This window comes from Sorex araneus, chromosome X, assembly GCF_027595985.1.
Source record: "Sorex araneus isolate mSorAra2 chromosome X, mSorAra2.pri, whole genome shotgun sequence".
NCBI classification, from domain to species: Eukaryota; Metazoa; Chordata; class Mammalia; order Eulipotyphla; family Soricidae; genus Sorex; species Sorex araneus.
Window position 1 is genome coordinate 308226004 of NC_073313.1, and position 19775 is coordinate 308245778.

The 19775-nt window shown below is 46.5% G+C and overlaps 1 protein-coding gene across 36 annotated transcripts in view; it reads left to right on the plus strand.

Annotated features, from left to right (window-relative positions):
* Positions 1–19775, plus strand: part of MAP4K4 (mitogen-activated protein kinase kinase kinase kinase 4) — a 141093-nt gene that overhangs the window by 39117 nt on the left and 82201 nt on the right. The gene's annotated exons all lie outside the window — the stretch shown is intronic.

Consider the following 19775-nt stretch of genomic DNA (forward strand, 5'->3'; position numbering starts at 1 on the left):
CAGGACGTTTTCAGCCCGTGGAGCTTGATTTACTAAGGGACACCCATGGGGGTTTGTGGGACATGGGAGAAGGTGTGGGACAGGGTTAGAAGATGTATTTGCAAACCCCAGTGAGCGGTGAGTTGTCTTCAGACCAGGAACTGTGTGCTTCTTCATTTCTGTTCACTTTCCTCTGTTGAGGGATTGTCTAAAAGTGAACAGAAAGGACTTCAGGGCGCACTGTTTGTGGCAGTGGGTAATCGTGGAGAGGAGAAGCTGCTCCTGAGGCACCCACTGAGGACGGGACTAGGTATGCTAGGTTTGGGGCTTGGGGTCACTAATGGCTAACAGGTCATTAAAAATTTGACTTGCTTAACTTGATATCTTTCTCTCTTTTTTCTTTAAAAGACAAGACTGAAAATACTTGTATTCTTGGCTAAAATTCTTAAAGGTTTTCTTGTGAATTTTCTAGAAAAGGCCCTTTGTGTGCAGACTGAATCCACATGACCAGTGATGGGGAATAAATAACTGCTTAGACACAGCACAGGGAAGAAAGGCTGCTCCTTGCTCCCACTGCTTTCAGGCCTCTGTTTGCGCCCCTCCTCCACCCAGCTCCCCAACCGCCCTGGGGAGACCTCCCCACAGTCGGCTGTCTGACAACTGGGGAGACAGAGGAGAGTACAGAGATCCATACTCTGACCATCATCGCTCTGTGTCAGGCTTTAGCGCCCCCTCCCCCCTTGTCTTTCTCTTCTGTCTCTTCTGTCTCACAGACACTGCGCCCCTCATTAATTTAGAACACTCTCTCGGGAGTGTTCTATCTTTGAAATTGAAAAGTGAGACGGGATCTGGGCCTGGGTCTTAGGCATCTTTAAATTTATCCAGGAATGTTACAAATATAATTATTTGCCTTCTTCCTCAGCTCTGAGCTAAAACTCATGTCTGAAAAGGATTTGACTGCAGCTCCTTGTTATTATCATTATTTTTATTTTTTGGTTTGTGGACCACAGCCATCAATGCTCAGGGCTTACTCCTGGCTCTGCGCTTAGGGATCACTTCTGGTAAGGCTCAGGGGATCTTATGGAGTGCTGGGGATCGAAGGCAGATTTGCTGCATATAAGGCAAGCTCCTGGCTTGTTGGTACTGTCTCTCTGTGTAACATTTGATTATTATTTTTTTTAAATTAAAGTTATTTGTGATTGGGTTTCTGGCAAGCAATGTTGCATAACAGATTCCTAATCTATTCCCACTTCTAGTTGTATACTAGGAAAGAGGTATTGAAATATGGCTCAGCATTTTTGTTGGCAGGGGAAATATTTGCCCTTCAGACTCCTTTGACTTGTGCATTCCGTGGCCATACTGGCACTTTCCCTGTGCTGGTGGCAGAGGCGATTGCCACACCCTTCTAGGTAGTGCTGCTTTCTCGGTCTAGTCATTCGTGTGCCGTCTCTGTTCAGTTTGACGGCACTGACTGAAGGGCTGGGAAAGTCACCTAAACTTGGGGCACGGAATAGTCATTTTCTGGGCTGGAGCATTTATTTAGTTTTATGTTTGGGAGGTGTTAGGAGAGGACTTTGAGTGTGTTGAGGAGGTTGGAAGTAAATTTCACTCATGATTTGTAGTAGGAAGGAAACCTTCCGTCAAAGTCACAAGCAGGAAAATGCATCGAAACACGTTGGCCTCTTCCGTCACGAGCTTTGCCTTGGGAAGTCATGATGACAGCCCGATCTTCATAAGATTCTGGAATCCTGCATAGATTTCCCAAAAGATCTTAGTCTCAGTCCCAGCAAACATGGAGTTAAGCTGCGAGGAACTCTGGAAGGGGAAGAGTAGGTAGCTCAGCCTGTTTCTACTTTGCAGCTGAGAACCTCAACATATACCTCATAGCATTTGAAAGATCCCGTTGGAATGTTGTTGAGAGACAGTGGTAAAGACTGTGAGGCCAGGAATGGAGTGTTAGCTCTGTCTTCTGGGACCTAGGCTATCTTCCTACTGGTCTGTTCCATTGTTGCCTTTCTCTGCCCTGAAAGATTCCCCCCTGATCCTTCTTTGGAAAATGGTGTGGGGTGAGAGCCTTCTTATCATTTTTACTCTTCCTTCTCCCCTCAGCGGGGTAGGGGGTGCAGGGCATGAGGGCAGTGCCAAAGACCCTCCCTGTGATGATGGCTGCAGGACAGGTGCTTCTGAACTGATGTTGGACTTAATCGTCTTACTTAACCTCTTTCAGTCACTTCAGAATAGTTGGTACTGGTTGAAAAGAAAATACTGTCAGTGACCTTTGTCTGTCTCTTTTCAGTCTCTGAAGATTTGAGATCCTCTTTTTGTTAAGTAAATAAATAGTTAACAATACATTATTCACTTGTCTGTACCGATTACTAATATCAAGACTTGGGCCAATTTTTTTCCCCCAAGTGAACAGAGTAGTAATAACAGGTCACTAAATATAGACTATGCCAAGAGCAAAACTACAAGTAGTTGTATAGAAATGAACAGTCACAGAGTGTATCTTGAAGGAGGATGTCAGAGGTACTTGTCCTAGTTCTGTTAATAATCCACACTTTATGTTTCATCTGAAAAGCAGTGCAGAGGTAGCACAGGGACCAGAGACCCACCGGGCCTGGTACCACCACATGCCCGGTCTGGATAGAACCAGTCACCCTAGTGAAGGTGTCTTTATTAGATTCGACCCCTGAAACCACCAAATGCTGTTTGGGTAACTCCCCAGGATTGAAGTGCCAAAGATGGACTCAACGTCTCCGTCAGTGGTAGTGCGGGGTGCCCACGTTTAGGGTTGACCCAAGGTCAGGAGGAGTGGAGCTCTTTACTGACCAGTTTTCCTGGGTACTGGGCTTCCTAGCCCACTGCTGGGTGCCCTGGGCCTGGCTCTGTAGCTCTGCAGGTGCTCATGGCCGGAAATGAAGTAGGGGTTGGTGGGTAGCTGGTTCCTGCAGCATTAATGGGGCAGGAAGCTGGGCTTAAAATAGCATGACCACACTCCTGCCTTGGTGGGGTTGGACACTGTGCACCAGGGGTCTTGGGGCTGCTTTGTTTTCTTCAGAGTTCTTGGGCAACTTTCTCAGTCATACACCAAGTTTGCCCCTGTCTCATGGACCCAGCATGGGCCTTCATGTTCTTTCCCTTCTCCAAAGACAGCTTTGCGGTTTCCACCATGATGCCATCACCTGGGCATTTCCTGAACTTGCTGTCCCGTCTCCCCAGTCCAGAGGAAAGGGCTTGTTAATGAAGGGCAGCTGAAGAAACTAAGTGGAAACTGAGTGAAAGCTGAAGAAATTGAGTGGAAAGTTTTGAGCACTGAACTTTTCAGTGAATTCCTGTGCAACTCCATACCCCCTCCAACAACAACAACAACAACAACAGCAACAACAACAACAACAACAACAAAATCCAAAACCCAAAACCAAAACCAAAAAACTAGACTCAACTTCAGTTGAGAGCTTTGAAATCTTTCTGGGTTTTATATTACTATACAGGTTCTTTTTTAGGGGGATGGGGTCACACCCAGCAAGGTTCAGGGGTTCCTCCTGGCTCTGCGCTCAGGAATTACTCCTGGTGGTGTGCGGAGGACCATATGGGGTACCGGATATCGAACCCAGGTCTGCTGTGTGCAAGGCAAATGCCCTATCCGCTGTGCTATCATTCCGGCCCCTCTGCAGGTTCTTAAGCTACAGACACCTTGAGACTTGTGTGTCCAAACCAAATTTGATGCTCTTGTGTTTAAAAACGAAAAGTGACAGAGGTAGAATTCTCTTAGGGTAATTTACTATTTCAAAACTCAAAACAGTCTTTTAATGTGTTGGCAGTTACAAAAGACCCTAAAGAACCGGAGCTGTTTATCTTAGGAATTAGAAGTTCTCTGTTTCGGCATTAATAATTAGTTTCAAAGTGTGTTTGGGGAACTTGCTTTAGAAGTTGTGGTAAATGTGGTTTTCTTTTTGCTTGGTATTAGTGTAAGTGTTTTATATTTATGACGAAGTTAAATAGATTCTGGGATTTCCGATGATGATGATGATGATGATGATGATGTTTTGGGGCCATACCTGGAAGTGCTCAGGGGTCACTCCTGGTGTGATTGGAGGACCCTATGGGATGCTGAGGATCAAACCTGGGTTGGCTGCACGCAAGGCCCTGGATTTGCTGTTATCAGTTTTTCTTCTCTGATTTGGTAGATTGTGTGGACAGTGAGCCCTGCCCCTGCCCTTCCTATGCTCTTGTTGGCCCACTCTGTTTTTTTTTTTCTTAATTTTATTGAATCACTGTGAGATAGTTACAAGCTTTCGTGTTTGGGTTCAAATCACACAATGACCAAACACCCATCCCTCCACCAGTGCACATTCCCCAACACCGATATCCCCAGTATACCCCTCCTTTCCCACACTCCCCCTGCCACCATGGCAGACAATATTCCCTATACTCTCTATTTTTGGGCATTATGGTTTGCAGCACAGACACTGAGAAGTCATCATGTTTGGTCCATTATCTACTTTCGACTGGCCCACCCTTGCTGCTGTGCTCTCTTGCACCTGCATGTTGACGCCCGCAGTCACACAGGTGCTGGGGAGTCTAAAGCTCTCTTGTATCCCAAAATGTTTGTGCTTTGGTAGGTAGGTAGTGAGAATGCAGTGAGGGTAGAATGAGGCCCAGAGAACCAAGCAGCATCTTCGTCTTTGATCCTCTGTGACTCCTGTGTGGACCTCTCTGTAGGCTCCGCATCCTACAGAACAAAGTGTTTGGAAAAGCCACGCCCATTGAGAGGCTGTGAACTGGTGGTGTGGCCTGGGACCAGAGGAGACGGACTTGGCAGGTCAGTGACCTGGGTCCTTACCCTGAAAATCAGGCTGAGCCCTGGCCAAGCCAGGCATTTCCAGAGCCTGAGAGTTATAGGGGTGAGTCCACTTTCCATTAGGATTCTTGAAGATGCTTTGTCAGTCATGTCCCTTGCATCAGAAATCCTGTGCACCACACTTACAGCCTCTTATTTGAATGTCTGCACAAAAGCCTACTCCAGCAGACGTGGGCTTGGGAAACTGCCTCTGGTGGCTAGGAAGCCAGGTGTGCCCCATGCTCTCTGGGACTCACGGCCCACCTGGGCACAGTGAGCACTGGCTGACTCGTCCTGGTCCCTATGGCACCAGGTTCATACAGATCCTGGGCCCCGGCGTTTCAGAGGAGGCCTGTCCCCTCATTCAGCCCAAGTCCCCTCATTCAGGCCTGTCCCTCCATTCAGCCCAAGTCCTGGGTACACGGGCTGCTCTCTGCTGGGTGTTGACTCTGGGGGTGCAGGAGCCTACGGGCATTTGTGCTGATGGACTTAGCCCTCGGAGGTGCTGTGAGGAGTCCAGCCTGTACTTACTGAGCTGAGTGTCATCTAGTAATGAGGTCTATTTCTGAGCAACTAGACATGGCGAGGGGGTCCCAGGTAGTGCTCTGGGGGTGGGGGGGGGGAGAGAAAACAGAGAGATTGTCAATCAGGCAAATTGACTTGATGTCTTACTTTGATAAATATCATCATTGCATTCTGTCTGGTCATCCGGAAGACTGGAGCTACCCTGGCTCCATCTCTGCTTTGTGGCCCGGTCTCTTTCCATCTTAACAGCTAGATTGAGTAGTTGGAAAGAAGATGAACCTTGAGCTTCTGATTTCTAGTCCTTTTCAGATTTGGGTTCTCTCCTCCCCTCTTTACATCTTAAACTAATGTTTAGAAAGGAAGAGGCCAGCAGTGCCCACCTTGTTTCTGTTCAGGATCTGGGGGCTCCATTTCCTTTGTCTTCCACATGATTCTTCCAGACCGTGCCTGGCTTCCTAGGTAGACACAGCTGCTTCCCCCAGGAGAGAACAGCTGACACATAGGAGGGGTGGCTCATTGGAGCGAGGGACAGGGGACACCATTTGCCAACAAAGCCATGAGCCAGCCAGGTCCCCATGTAGGAACAATTGCCCACAGCCAGGCCCACTGTCACAGGCAGGGCCAGAGGTTCCGTGGTTTCTACTTTCCATGGATAGAAGCTGCACCTTCCAGTTTTGGTCTTGGTCCAGCCAGCGCCTCAGATGACCCTCTCCAGCTGTTCCAAGGGAAGTGGCGGCCTTTTGAGCCAGGTTTTCCAGGTGGCTGTCTGCTGGGGTGTCTTCTGGCTTCTATTTGTGCCCAATCTGTTGTCCCCACAGGGACCTTGTCCTGGGCTCCCTGAGGTCTCTGCAGGCACACCTGAGCCAGAGGCCTCCCTGGGCCGACTGAGGCTGGTGGCACCAGTCTGGTGTCCCATGCAGATTCCCCTTCTAAGTGTCATGCTTGGGGCTTGGGTGCATGGAGGGTTGTGTCAGCCTCTAATTAGGCAGGACTTTTGCCTTAATGATGGCTGTGACAGCACGACCCGAGACCGGCTAATCACCGGGTTAGAGGAGCTTTAATGCTCTGTTGCTTGTATTTAGACCCTTCCCCCCTCCCTTCTTGTTTAACTTTCCCACAGATAAAACTGACTTAAATTTGGGACTTTTATTAAAGATGCTGCTATTGTGGTACTTAAAGCTTAGCTTGCAGACTCGATGAGCAGCTAATTTTAAAGCTTCTCCCCCCTCCCCTACTTAATTGTTGTTTATTTGTGTGCTTCCTTTACACGTGGCTTATTACTGCAATTACTTAAGCCACCTCCCAAAGTATATGATTATCTCCCATGCTTATTCTTTGTAATATTTTAGCATAATGAATTGGGAGCACAAAGGGGACTTTCTGTTTGCATTTCCACATCTGATCAGAGGGGTGTACTCAGATGTTTTCTGCAAGATGTTGATCTGCTGATCTGTTTTCTCCTCCACAGTGGGGAGAGAGGGTGGTGGCTAGGGGATATTGGCGTATTTGTTACTTGCTGCTTTCCTTTCAGTGGTAGTAGCTGCTTCACCAAAGCCCCAGAGCTGGGCTGGGGCAGAGTGAGTCAGGCTCTGCACAGCAAACCCAGTGCCTATTGAACACCACCAAGACACCCTCTGCCATGGCTGGTGTCCATGCAGCCACTGGACCCACATGTGCTTGGGGTGCTTCACTCACTCACTTGTCCTCAGGATCTCTGTCCCAGGAAACAGCATCACTGTTGGGTTTCTCTACAAACTGAAATCAGGCTCTTTCTCCTTCCTTCTGCCCCTTCAGTAATGCCCCAGTAATTGTTATTCACTGGCCTCAGCTCATGCTCCGCCAGCCCTGTCTGTTGGAAGGTGCAGTCCTGCTGGGCTGTGAGAAGTGAGCACAGGGCAGGGTGACGCTTTGGAATTTTGGCAACATCCGAGTTCCTCCTTCCCCCTGCTTTTCTGTATCCCGCACATCCCCTGACAGTGCTTCTTGCCTGTAACAGTTGCTGTAGGTCTTGGGCCACACCTCCAAGACTGCCATGATGGCCCGAGTATGGTCCAGATAGGCAAGGGGTGAGGACATCAGTGCCAAGGTCACTGTCCTGGGTCAGGGTCCTGGCTTGTGACTCGCTTGGAGACTTCTCTGACACAGACTTTGTTTCTTCGGGGTGAGCTGTCCATTGATGTGAGCACTGGCCCCACAGTCAGAGGATGCACCTTCAGTGCTGAACCTTTACCTTCTGTGCAACCTTGTGGCCGTGCTTGGTGCTCCTGGAACACTGGTGCTCTGCCTAATGGGGCTCTTTGCTGGGTCTCAGGATGGGATGGGGGCTCAGCAGAGTGGTGGAACATGGGGAGCCCCCAAACCTCTGTGGGATCTGGTATTTGCTCCAGGCCTGAGTATGCCTGGGAGTTAAGGATGATGAGTGTGTCTGCTGTAGGCCTCTGCTCATCTTTCAATGAACTAGGGCTTAATTTTTATCTTCTATTGGCCATCTCTGTTATCTATTAATCCTCTTTGTCTCCATTATCTTCATTCCCTATTATCATCTATTGTCTGTCATTTCTATTACTATCAGTCTCCTTTTTTATATGTCTTCTACTTCTATTATTTATCATCTTCCATCCATTGTCTATCATCTATCAGTCATCCATTATCAGTCATCTCCATCATCTGTGTTATCTGTCATCTGGACTATCTCTCAACCATCTTTATTAGCTATCATCTCTCTGTTGTCTGTCATCTGTCTTCTATCAATTATCTTTATTGTTAGTCATCTCCACTTCTATTATCTATCTATCCTTTATCAAAGGTTTGTAGGGTGGTTGCAGGTAACTTCTGAATTTTTTCTCTTAGGACTTACCCTGTCAGCCTTAACTCTTCATGCTTCCATAGACTGGTGGAGCAACTTTCCAGGGCCATTGCTTTGTTAGGATGTGCTCTCAGGGGCCTGGGATTTATACAGCCAGACAGACCAAGGGCACTGGCATTCTATTACATGCAGTGGCAGAATCTGCAGCCTCACAGCCCACGTGGCCCAGGTACCAGATACTGGTAATCTTGTACAGGATGAAGTACGGGTTTTATTTTCCCATTACAAATATTTCTCTTTCTCTACAGTTGTCCTTGGAGGACAAAGGGAGACTTGGATGCCGTTGCCTGCTTTGAAAACCATAGCCAGACCCGTCAGCCGAGCCTCTAGCCCCCCCACACCTGAGAATGGTGAATCTTGCCCTAGGAAGCTGTGTGCTCATGGGGGAGAGGAGGCACTGGATTTGGGGTCAGAACCTTCCCATCTGAGCCTACGCAAGAGTGCACAGGAAGGAGCCATCAGAGTTTAAGAACAGCGGGGGCCTCCCAGGATACACCCTGTCCCCAGTGTGGGGTTCTGCATGGTGTGGGCGTGTGCTGCTGTGTGTGTCTGTGCATGTTGGTGTGTTGGTCGTGTATAGAAGTGTATGTATAGGTATGTAGGTCTCTGTGGGTCAAGGTGTGCAGGTGTATATGTTGGTGTATGCAGGAGTTTGGCCCTTGGCTGATGAAAGGCAGGGGTGGCCTCAGTGACCCTGGTTCTTTATTTCTTCTGCTTCCAGGCTCACTGTGTTGGCAGAGCTAAGGAGACGAGTCCCTATTTCTGTGCCTGCCTGTTTGCTGTCTTTGACTAATGTGACAGGCATACTGTAGTATTCTGATGTGGGTTCTCCGGCCTTTGTCCGACCTGGTTCCCTTATTGACCCCCCACAACTTTGGGAATCTGTAAGTGGGCACCATAGACAGGTAGGTGCTTCTTGGGGTAGCGGGACTCTGACGCTGATGCTCTGGTTACTGTCACTCTATTCAGGGTGCCTGTGACAGCAGGGTGACATGGTGTGAGGAAGTGGCAAAGGACTCCCTTAGCCTGAGGAACCGCAGACAGACCTGCCCACTCTCTGATCCCGACTCCCATTTCTGCCATCAGTCACTGAGCGAGACTGGAGCATCCTGGACAAGCTCTGAAACCTCATGGTCCAAGAAGTGGCTTCCCCCTAGTCAGGGTCTCTTCTCACCCCTGCTGAGGCTACTTGCCGTGTGATTTGTAAATGCCTCCTTTTCTCAACACAGAGGCATCCTTTTACTCAATGGGCCAATTTCTCTAGTAAAATAAGTACTTCAAGCATCACCATTGACCCAGTTCTGCTATGTAAGCTGGTTGGAGAACTGCCCGGCTCAAGGATTCCTACTTGCGTTTATTTGGAACATCACGCACCAGGCACAGAAGTGCATAAATGCTTGTTGACAGCATCAGGGTGGAATGGGGACGCTTTTGTGGCTCTTTCCTTATAGGTGAGGAGGAAGGACCAGGAAATAGCGGGAGTGCTTAATTTTAGTCCCCTTTGCCAGCTCACCCATGCCTGGTGTGTGCATCATGGTGGGACCTGGCAAGAGCAGGGCTCAGGGAAGGTGAGGGTGTCAGAAGACACACAGTCGCCACCCAGTTAGCACAAACTCTCTTTAAAGTTTGAAAATTGGTCTTCCATTTGCTATTCACAAAGCCTGTTATCGTGATTCTTTTGAGAAATCTATAATCAGTGTGTATAGCTCAAATGGAAATGGTTATTTTTGCACAAGGGTTTTTTGGGGGGTGGTCATTGGTCTTTTTAATAATAAAATTTCTCGCAGTACATGGTAATTTGGGGAGGGGGGTTGGGTGGGCGGGCTGGCTAGGGGGATTTCATGCATGTAGGCAAGTGCTCTATCACCAGCTGCTTTCTTGTCCCTCACAGAAAATGCTTTGAGGACACAGTTTTCCATTTCAAGTGTTGAGCAAGAAATCTCTGTTTTCCATGGGAATATTTTCTTGGTGTGAGTCCGGTTTTTTTTTTTTTCCTGTTTCACTGAGTAAATCCTAGGTGGGCGTAGGGACTTTGTACAGGCCTGCCTTGCCTTTGAAGGAAGACCTGAATTGATGGCACGGACGTATCATTTTGACAAGGGACAATGAAGGGAGCCTTACAGGACTAAACCCTAAGGGCAGGCTTTATTATTTTTTTTTTTTTTTGCTTTTTGGGTCACACCTGGCGATGCACAGGGGTTACTCCTGGCTCTGCACTCAGGAATTTCCCCTGGCCGTGCTCAGGGGACCATATGGGATGCTGGGATTTGAACCCGGGTCGGCCGCGTGCAAGGCAAATGCCCTACCCGCTGTGCTATCGCTCCAGCCCCGGGCAGGCTTTATTTTTTGAGTATCAGAATTATAGATGGTCAGTGAATCCTTATGCGAATATTTATCAAGACAAACTGTTGTTAAAAACAACGTTGGGGGATTGCTTGGGAAGAATTAAATTCGTAGGGTGGGGACGGGGGCACTATGCCCAGTGGTGTTCAGGGTTTTCTCCTGGCTCTGTGCTCAGGACTCTCTGCTCTAGTTGTGCCCAAGGAAACCGTATGGGAGGCTGGGAATTGAACAAAGGTTGTCTGTGTGCAAGGCAAGTACTTCAGTAGCTGTGCCATCTCTCTGGCTCCAATGGATTATATTTTTTTAAATAAAATGTTTGGGGCAGGCTTGGCAGTACTCAGGAGATGTATTTCTAGTCAACTGGGATACTATGCTGGGGTACCATGCGTGGCCAAGTGTTGGGTTTGGTCCCTGCTGCATGTGTGTGAAAAGCCTTTGTTTGGACCTGAGTTTGCCATGGAGCCCAGAACAACTCTCCCTTGGATTACAGGAGCATCAGCGTTGTCATCTAGAGGACGGTGTCTTGCCGCGCTACGCTCACTCCCACCCTGTCGGCAGACTCCTCCCCCTTCCTTACAGGCAGGATAGTGGGTGGGCACAGGCCAGTCAAGAGCTGCATTCAGATTTGGAAAATGAAAGGGAGACAGACTGTGCTCTTAGAGTCCATTCACAGTCTTCAGGCATGTCATTTGGGGACTGCAGCAGCAGTCGTGGTTTCAGTTTGGAAACCTGCTCCTTCTTCTGTGGCAAGATCAGGGAGAAACACACGGCTTACAGTTGCACTTCCCACACCTGCTCTAAACTCAAGGGCAGTTTTATGTTGTTGTTGTTGTTGTTGTTATTTTGTTCAGTTTTTGGTATGCTAAAAAGAAAGCAAGGAACAACTTGAAAGCCTTAATTAAAGCTTGGGGTGGTGGTGATGGGAAGGGATCTTGGGCAGATCAGAAGCCCAGAAGGGAATCATAATGCTTGGCTTTCTTTTATCCCTTGCCTTTTGATTTGTGCCTGACCCCTGAAACTTTCTTCTCTTTTCTTTCTCCCTCTTTCTTTTCCTGTAAGCCTATGAGAATAGTTGAGTCTGAATGCTTTGGTGATGCTTAAAGTGCTTTTTTTAGTAGTGAAACTAGCGCAGTGGGTATAATTCTAACATGAATAAACTATGAAGTCACAAGGGAGAAATGTAGGAACACTTCTTGGTTGGGGGAATGATGGGAGGTAGAAGAGAACCCGTGGCTGGAGAGATAGCACAAGGCTCAGAGAGCTTGCCTGCGTGTAGCTGGTGTGGATTGCGTCCCAGGACTACTCCTGGTCCCTTGAGCACCCTCAGGAGTGACCCTTGAGCGCAGAGCCAGGAGTAAGCCCTGAACACTGCCCATAGAATGATGTATCTTGTCTTTTGTTCTGGGTAAATATTTTTTCATTCTAATAGGTAAAGTGTTTGTGAAAATTCACTATTTTGTCTCACACCTCCTCCTGGAGCCCTGTAGTATTATAAATGTCTGCCATTCCAATGCTGTCTGCTCTTCAGAGCGAATGACATAGTTCAGCTTCGGTTGATGATAACATGGTGTGACATTGGATTCACCAAGTAGTCAGTCGTGAAGCTCCTTCCTGTCCCCTCCTCTCAGACACCTCCCCCTCCAATTTCAGTTTCCCTTTTCCAGTTTGATTTTTCTTTCTTGTTCTTTTTTATTTTTAAGAGACCTTTGGAGGGATTATGGGACACACCCAGTGGTGCTCAGGGGCTATTCCTGACTTTGTGCTCAGGCATTACTCCTGGAGGAGCTCAGGGGACCGTGTTTGGTACCGGGGGTCCAGCTAGGGCTGGCTGCATGTGAGGCAGTGCCTTCTTTCTCATACTCTCTCTCCAGCCCTTCCAGTTTTTCCTTACCTCCTAATCTGTAAGAAACTTGAATATTAACTTGGTTTAGGTTTCCTGCCTTGGAGCAAGGACTTAAGGTTATCTTACCAGCTTGCCTAGGAAAGGAAAAAGGATGGGAGTTCAGATTGAGAATTATACTGTAGGCTATTTGAATAAGAATCATTCCTTCATTAGTAGCTGAAGTAATGGAATGTAGTAAGTGACCTTTAAGTGAGGAGAAAACTCATTTGATTGAAACTGTAGGTACTGTTAATTTGTACAGGGTTTTAGGAGAAAAATTCAGATGCTCTATTTCAGTTGCTATTTGAGTGAGTAGCTATTTGTGCTTTTGTGATGGTTTTTTATAGCTAAGGTTAATAGTTGACCCTTTTGAAGACAACCTCATGTTCGAGAAAAACATTTCACCACTCCTGTTAGTTTTGAAATCTGAGAGGGTACGTGATCTTAGGTGAGCTGCACTTCTGAAGCTCATTTATCAGAGATTGTGATATGTTATCACAGCAGTTACTCTGTACACATTCTAATCACGATACTGTCTCTGGGGATGAAGTTCTTTGCCACCATCATTGTAGAAATAGCAATGATGATAGTAGCCCTGCACTGTAGCACTGTCCTCCTATTGTTCATCCATTTGCTCGAGTGGGCACCAGTAACGTCTCCATTGTGAGACTTGTTGTTACTGTTTTTTGGCATATTGAATACATCACAGGTAGCTTTCCAGGCTCTGCCGTGCGGGCGGGATACTCTCGGTGGCTTGCCGAGCTGTCTAAGAGGGACGGAGGAGTCAAACCCGGGTCAGCTGCATGCAAGGCAAACGCCCTACCCCGCCATGCTATTACTCCAGTCCATGATAATAGCAATAATGATAAATAGGGACCAAGGTTTCTATGAAATGCTTTATGTTCTGGGGATTGAACTCAAGACCATATGCCCCTGGCGCATCTCCTGAACAGTATATTCCTGCTGCTTGGGGAGCCTGTTCTTAGCCAGCAGGCTCTGCTGCCGAGGGCAGCTGCTGTCCCCAGCTCACAGAAGAAGGGCCATTGTCTCCAGCCAGTTGGTTTGGCACCTTTGATCTCTGTCCAGCGGGGATCAATCTCAGAGAAAGAGACAAGCATAAGGAGACAAACAAACACCGTGCCTGTTCAAGTGAGCTGGTCATTTATTTAGTACAATATCTTCTCAGCAGTATTCTCACAACACACGAGCCATTGTTTAAGTTGACAGACTTAAAGACCGTTAGTAAGAATGTCAACATTCAGTAGGTACATGAGGAGCAGAAGCTGGGCTATTTCACAAAGCCAGTCAGCAGGGACCCTTAGAGTCTAAAGTCCTGCCAGTTTCCATCCCATTCTAATGTTGGTTCTGTTGTCTTCTACCTCTAAAGACCCTTAATGATAAGTTTGTACTATTCTTCCCGTGGCAGTGTGAACCCTTTGTATTCTAAGACCTAAGCTGTTTTACCCAGGAGAATATTCCAACCTTGGGGTATTTTGTTAGGGGAGGATTTTCCACAGACATGTTCAGACAGGTGTGGTAAGCCAATTGTGCACTTTATTTCTGCTAGAGGTAAACTTCCTGTCCAGTGCCCTGAATTCATTTCACTCTTCAGACACCATGGGATAGTGTCAGACAGATTTCACACTTTGGACATCATGATCTATGATAAACATATTGACATTGGAGCAGTATTTAATATATGAAAAAAAAGGAGCTAGTGAAAATGTTTTTTATTTTTCTACTTTAAAATATTAACAGAAACTTCATCATTAAAAATATGGACAATACAGACAAGTAGAAAAAGCTGATAGCTTCTGGTAGTTGACAAATAAGAAAGCATTTTTTTCAATGCTTTTTCATGCAGCTCTTGAACCCTTATGTAGGGAATGTATTTCTTATGGGTGGTGTCTCTTATTGGCCAGTTATCTTTGTTAAGTACCCACTAGTTAAAATGCTTTAGGAGTGTGATATCTTGACAGTCATGTGATCAAATGTCAGGCCTGGTATTAATTATCAGATTGACTAATCAGCTGTCTCACCAGTTAAGATAGAATGATGACTATAGGGGCTGGAGCAATAGATAGCACAGCGGGTAGGGCATTTGCCTTGCATGCGGCCAACCCGGGTTCAATTCCCAGCATCCCATATGGCCCCCTGAGAACCACCAGGAGTATTCCTGAGTGCAAAGCCAGGAGTAACCCCTGCGCATCACCAGGTGTGACCCAAAAAGCAAAAAAAAAAAAAAGAAAGAAAGAAAGATGACTATACCTGTGTTGGCCTATTCTAAAGGATGGACCTCACTGAAGTTTCTTTTGTGATATTTAAACTAAAATTGTTGAGTCATATGTCAGTTGAGCTTTTCAAGTTAGTGAAGAAGATTGATAGCACGGCGGGTAGGGCATTTGCCTTGCATGCGGCTGACCCGGGTTCGATTCCTCTGTTCGTCTCAGAGAGCCCAGCAAGCTACCAAGAGTATCCTGCCTGCATGGCAGAGCCTGGCAAGCTACCCTTGGTATATTCGATATGCCAACAACAACAACAAATATATTTGATATGCCAAAAACGACAAGTCTCACAGTGGTTACTGGTGCCTGCTCAAGCAAATGGATGAACAACAGGATGACAGTGCTACAGCGCTACAGTGCAGAAGAAGATTGTTAGAAATGTGCATTGAATGTTAGTAATAGTTGTTTACAGAATCTGAATGGTCTGAAAGCTTGACTGCAAAGACTTTTCAGGCTTTACTTCTTATAGAAGAATGGAAAGGCTATTTCTTTCCTTGTGTTTTGTGGACCCTTTGCTTTTGGTGGTGTTTTTATATTTGTTATTTTCTCTTTGAAAGTCATTACCCACCCTCAATACTGTACAGACACTTGCTCAGAACTCTGCTGTATGACAGGGTGCAGTGACCATCGGGAGGGACTGTTCTTTTGTTTTGGGGGTCACACCTTGTGGTGCTCAGGGCCTATTGATTCTGTGCTAAGGGATTATTCCTGGCAATGCTCTGGGGACCATATGTGGTGTTGGGAGTGAGACTGGCGTCAGCTGTTGCAAGGGAAGTGCTCCCCCTCACTCCCTGCAGGCCTCCCCTAATCTCTCAGGGCCCAGGACTGTTCCTTGTCATGCAACTGTATCTTTGAAAAGCGTCTCTATATTTCTCCCGCCTGAACCTACTGGCCAACCAGTCTCTTCTGGAAAGGAATTTCTGTGTATGTCCGTATCAACATGTTCTCTGTTTCTCTGCGTCAAGGTGATCTTGCTCAGTGATGTCTTACCAACAGTGCTCTCCCACCCAGCTGGACCTTAGTTTGCACTTTTGGCCTATTAGTTTCAGAAAACTGAAAATGACAAAAGCAGCCTGCAGAGCCTGGTTGAGTGGGCTCTTTGTAGTGCTGAGAACATTGGCCTGATGTAATGTTCCCTGAGGCTGTCACTTAATTGCAAGGACAGGCTAGTCATTGATGTTCATAATGATCTCCCTGAGCCATTAAGAAAAGCATCTGTAATGCACTCAAGATCTCAGGCTAAGAAGATTTCTGTTCAGATTGGTCTTTTATAGAAAAAAAAAGAGGAGGATGCATTTGTTATTTTACTTTTTCCTAACTGCAAACTTAGCATAGCAAAATGACTCTTGTTTAGTGGAGGTGAGGTGGGGTGGGATGGGCAGTTGAAGTCTAATCTTGCTGTCTGTTTGCAAGGCTGTATTCTTAGCAGAAGGCCCGTCTACATGTTCTGCTGTTGGGGCATAATTTTCCTTAAAGGGAGTATTGTTCCAGAGAGAGCAGCTCTGACCTAAGAAAGGAATCATTCTCCATTGAGGCCTTTAATTTTAAGCTCCCTAGCAAATAGAGTGTCTTCTTACAAAATTGCAAGTCCTGACTGATCTCTTAACACTTAGACATTACTGTGCTCCCCCTCCCCCCCTCCTTTCTTGCTAACCCACAGAAAGAATAAAATTCTCACTGACTTGGTTTGGGCACTGAGTTATGTGGCTGGGGAAGTGGTGTGTGTGTGTGTGTGTGTGTGTGTGTGTGTGTGTGTGTGTGTGTGTGTGTGTGTGTGTGTGTTCCTGTTGCTGTTATTCCTTCTCTCTTGTAAGGAAGCACTTAGAAGTTGGGGTGTTTCCTAGGATATGGTTAGTCTGAGCTGTTTTCTCCCCTTGCCTTAGATGGTTTCTGGAGTGTTATCTTGATTATATACCCTCCGTCTCCTACCCAAACTTTGGTGTTTTTTTTTGGTTGGCTGATATTTATTAGGAAGGAGCAGTCATGAAGGACACCAGTGTTTCTGGGCTTAAGCTTGTCTTTGCCTTGAGGACAGGGTACTGTAGACTCAAAGAGAGGGGTTCTGTGATGGGACAGCCATGAGCTCATGCCAGTCACCACACACAGAGCTTACATATTTGCTCTGAAAATAAGAGAAAATAGTGAGAAGTGGATTGAAATTTTAAAGGCAGGGTTTTTTTATTTAAGTCTTTTTTTTTTTTTTTTTGCATGGGGGGTGGGGGGAGTAATTTTAACTTTAAGTAAAAAAAAAGGTATAAAGATTTTCTGTCTATTAAACATGTACAATCTCTCCCAAACCTCAGAATTTATCCTTTCAGAGTTTATTTATTTATTTATTTTGGTTTTTGGGTCACGCCCGGCAATGCACAGGGATGATTACTCCTGGCTCAATCACTTAGGAATCACTCCTGGCGGTGCTTGGGGGACCATATGGGATACTGGGAATCGAACCCGAGTCGGGCCACGTGCAAGGCAAATGCCTTACCCGCTGTGCTATTCCTCCAGCCCCAGAGAGTTTATTCTTACTGTACAGTCCTTGTGTATGGACGGATTCTTACGGACCCATCCACCTTTATAGCATCATATGGAGTATTTTTGTTGTTCTAACTGTGCTCCCAATCAGCTTCCTTCTCTGTTGAGCTTTTTTGTTTAGGGATCACACATACTGTTTCCGGAGCTACTCTTGGCTCAGTGTTTAAGCTAGGCTTGCTTGACCTTTGAGCTCTTAAACTTTTCAAAACAGCCACTGCATTTTATGTAAGCATAACTTAACACTTGTTAGGATTAACTTGATGCCAACCTAACTGCCATACACAAAGTCTCCGATAAAATAATGAGTTCATGTAGTGAATACTATGTGTTCCCAAAGGTATGTGGACATGCGATTCGTGCTTTTTCATGTATTTGGATGATTTATTATGAGTCCTAGGGACTGTTTGTAAACTCTCAGATTCCTCTTAGGGAATTCTGGGGTTCAAATGTGACAGGGAAGTGAGCTCTGTGGGTGAAAGTGAGTTCTGTAACTGAGTCACTTCCTTCAGCATGACACCACTTTGGCCTGCAGCAAACCAGCCCTGTAGAGACAAGTAGCGCATCATGCCAGCATGGCTGTGTGCACACTCAGAGGCTGAGAGGGCGAGCTGGGGGCGAGGGGCTGCAGCTGGATTCCTTCTGCCAGTCCTTGTGCTGGCTTGGAAGAGGTGCAGTTGTGCCCCCTGCCTGCCGCTGTCCTTGTTGGGATCTTGCTGTTCACACCTCAGGGAAGCCATGTCTGCATGACCATCTCCAGGCAACTGAGAGGACTAGTGTCTACATGGCAGACTTCCACAGTGGGTTCATACGCAGCCCCCACAGTGTCTATACGACAGTTTCCACAGTGCAGCCTAACAGTGAGCTGTGTAATATTATATGATACGGTATTTTCTTAAGTCACTGTCGCTGTCATCCCATTGCTCATCGATTTGCTTGAGCAAGCACCAGTAACATCTCCATTGTAAGACTTCTTGTTACTGTTTTTTGCATATCGAATATGCCACGGGTAGCTTGCCAGGCTCTGCCGCGCAGGTAGGATGCTCTCAGTAGCTTGCCGGGCTTTCCGAGAGGAACAGAGGAATCAAACCAGGGTCAGCCTCATACAAGGCATTTGCATGCCGCTGTGCTATTGCTCGAGTCCTTTCTTATGTAAGGTGGCTAAATAGTGAAAGAGGAAAGAACACTCGAAGAAACATTAAGTTGGTGCAATTGGACATTTGTAGTCATGTGTATTGGAAAGTTCCCAGCTTGGTGTAGGGAACACACCAGTGAATCTTAAGTGGGTTACTCAACTCTCACAGCTCTGGTTCTTTGGGAAATAGATTGTGGCACCTGTGCTGGGTTCTGTGGGGAGTCGGCGATGGTACATAATGAAAGACTTTGATAAAGTGACCCCCGGCAGTGAACGCCCACATCATGGAGCCCTAGGTCTTGCTCTTCAGCCCTGTAGAAGGGACACCCCATAGGGCCACAGAGCTGAGAATCATGGGCTTCAGAAATGAGCACATCCCTCTGGGGAGGAAAGAAAAGTAATGGTCATGGTGCCTCCTGCATTCACTCCCTCTAGCCCCCGGAGTTCACGTCTCAGCAAATGCACAGGTTCAGCTCTATTTTAATGGAGTTTTGAGGGTCCAGGTAAAGATGATACAGCATGAGTTGGCTTTATGGTATGTATTAGTGATAATAAAAAATTGGGTAGCTGCCATTCTTTGCCTCAGGATTTATAAGCTTTCTTTGCAAAAGGCTGTTGCTTTTCTCAGACTTTCTCAGACCTGCTTCCATAGCAACCTGCTTTGATGCCAGGATTTGATTGGTTTTCTTGGTTGTTGTTCCTTCCTTGGAACATGTGTCATAAAGGTATTGCACATTTGTCAATGCAGGCTCACTAACTGATTGTTGGAAACATGATAAAGTGTTCAGGCGCTTTCATTGGCTTGCTTGTCTGCTGAGAACTGTTTGAGTTTTCCTTTCAAGAGTGCCAGAGGTCATGCTGGGGCCTTACCCAAGAGGGGGTGTGCTCTGTACTGAGCACTCCAAGTTCTTTTTTAAAATAAAGAAATGAGCATTTTTAAAAAAATTTAATTGATGAGCTAAAGGTGAATCAAGTGCTGAAATCTCTCTTCGGGAAAGTGTGAGCAATCTGATTTGCAGGAAGTGATGTTGGTTGCAGTAATAATTTCAGTATGAAACTGCTATGTCTCAAATGCTGTAAAAGCACTTGGGGATTAATATCTTAAACTGTTTCTTTCAAAGCAAAATGCTTTTGATGGCAGTAGTCTGTTAAATTGGCAGAAGGTTCAACTCTTAGATTTTTTGTAGACTCATTGAGGGAAGGGCACTGCCTAATGTTGAACTTAGGAGAGATCCTTTAGAAATGAAATTCAAGGGCCCACAGCACTGTCTGGGACCCAGGGAGACAATATTGGAGCACTGACTAGAGAGGGGTTTTTTTTGGTGAGGATGGTTTGGAGAATCCACCACATTTCCTTCCTGTCCAGTGTTGAGAACGATCAACTTGATAGA